At 35.6% G+C, this 2,298-nt stretch overlaps 1 protein-coding gene across 1 annotated transcript in view; it reads right to left on the bottom strand.

Moving 5' to 3' along the window:
* The window catches only part of Gata6 (GATA binding protein 6), a 34,218-nt gene that overhangs the window by 24,293 nt on the left and 7,627 nt on the right, over positions 1 to 2,298 (bottom strand). The window lies entirely within an intron of this gene.

Genomic DNA, 2,298 nt, shown 5'->3' with positions numbered 1-2,298 from the left:
CACCCAGAAGCCACAAAAAGATGAGAGTGAAGAGTCTGGCACAGCAAGCCTTGAACCTCAGCACTAGGCTAGCAGAGGCTAGTACACCCTAATCCTAGGCTAGCCCGGGCTACAGAGGGGGAGCGGGGAGAGAGGGAGAGAGGACAAGAGAGGAGAAAGAAGAAGGTGAGGATCCGAATAAAGAGATACTCTTGGGATTGTCCTGGTGCCTTAATTCTGCTATATCTGTTTTACAAAAAATTCGAGCACATTTGATAACATTCTTTCAATACATTGCCTTGTATATGGTGATGTTGACACACTTCTATTTGTCCCAATTATTCTTCAATATAAATAGCTTATTGAGTTAACGGGCATCACCAGGGCAAGCCACGTCTAACGCTGCCCTTTATGATTCTAACATTCTTAAAAGAATAAATTTCCTTCAAATCTCTACGGGGGGGGATGTTAAAAACAATATAATAGTCTCCCAGGAAGACAAAATATGATTTATATTTAGATTATCAAACAAATTGTTTAAAATTATTAAAAAACAAGTTCTGTTGTGTGACCAGATACATATGTGTGTATATATGTATATGTACATATATATAACAAAATTCCAAAGGCTATAGAAAAACTATAAAGAATTGGAAAAGGTATGTTGGGTATATATATATATATATATATATATATATATATATATATATATATATTGGATATTTAAGAGTCAGAGATTCAGGTTCTAAGTTCTTTGCAGACAAATATAAATGATTAAACAAGATTTTTCATTTATAGTTCACACCTGTTCTATTAGGTTAGAATCCTTTTAAATCAAGTTGTAAAAACAAGGACATGGTCATGAGCCCTTTAGCCATGTAGCATTTCTAAGGACTTGGGGCTAATAATTCTCAGGATCTGGTGAAAATGCACACACTTGGCAGACAGAATTGCTTAAGAAATTGCTTTGCTAAAGCAATATATATAAACCGTACACACTTCTTTTCTCTTCCCCCTCTTCGGGACTCAGAGGAAGTTAAGTTTCCAGATGAGCACTCCTTTCCATAAATGTGAAATTTGTGAAGGACGGACAAAATGATCCGTTTTATAAATGAGCCATTTATGACAGTTTCCAGTGGAATTTGGAGCCAATGTGGAGCAAAATTGTTATCAAAATTTGCCATTATAACAAAGAGCTTTATGACTGTCAACTGCAGTTTACAAGTGAAGGCAGTCTCTATAAACGAGTAATGAAGGGGAGCAGGTTGTAAAAGCTCCCGTAACACAGTTCTGCTTCTCACAAGGAATTCAGGTTACACCATAAATGGCTTATTTTGCAATGTAATATAAGTTCAAATTCACAGTGATTGGTTCTGTTCTGCTAGCTAAACAAACTGGGGTTCAATATTCTGTTTCTGAGAACTAAGCTGGATTCACCAAAACCATAAGCCCACAAAGAGAACCAATTGATAGTGGCACGCCCTACAATTGGTATCATTTATAACTCATTCACAAAGCATATTGGCTGACCTTGGTTACTGCCAAGACACCTGTCATACAGAAAGAAAACTAATTGATTTACAAACGTTTAAATTGGTCTTCTTATGGGTGACAGTTATTTTTTTTTACTAGTGAGTGCATGAAATAAATGGAGCTTTTTAAATATGGCCATTAGTTAACCAAATGTGTAATTCAACACGAACCTAAAAACTACCACATGTACACCAAGTTTTTACTCAGTTTTGAAAAAAAAGAAAGTTACCTTTCGGACTCTGCATGAATATAGCTTTCCCTCTAGAAAGTAATGTTTCATTGTTCATGTTTTGTCTGATAAATGAAAGCAAGAACTTCCTTGGAATATTTTGTTTTTAGTAAAATACATGAGGCTCTCAAAAGCCCCAGAGCCAATCACATCTTGAATTTAAGGATGCCCTTTAAAGAAAACCCTAAACGGAAAAGTTGTAACAAGCTTAAAGCACATTCCACTCCAATTAACCTCAGCTACTTTATTTTAAATGCATTAAAAACAAAACAATCATAAAACTAATTGCCTCTCCTTAAGGTGTCAGACTTACACTGTGATGCAATTTTGCTCTAATCTATTTAACACAAACAATGTGTATAGCATTTGTTCTGCTAATTAGAGAATAACAATTAAATAAATTACCTGGGTCTTTAAGATGTCTGGCATCTAATTGCAAAGCATCTACTTTAAATGACATTTAGAATACTATTAGTTGGGGCTAGACAAATGTTAGCCTTAAGGTGCAATTCGTGAAACCTTGCCTCCCCCCACCTCTCTCTCTCTCTCTCTCTCTC

Source organism: Mastomys coucha, unplaced genomic scaffold (assembly GCF_008632895.1).
Source record: "Mastomys coucha isolate ucsf_1 unplaced genomic scaffold, UCSF_Mcou_1 pScaffold13, whole genome shotgun sequence".
NCBI lineage: Eukaryota > Metazoa > Chordata > Mammalia > Rodentia > Muridae > Mastomys > Mastomys coucha.
This window is presented reverse-complemented; position numbering and strand designations above follow the sequence as displayed.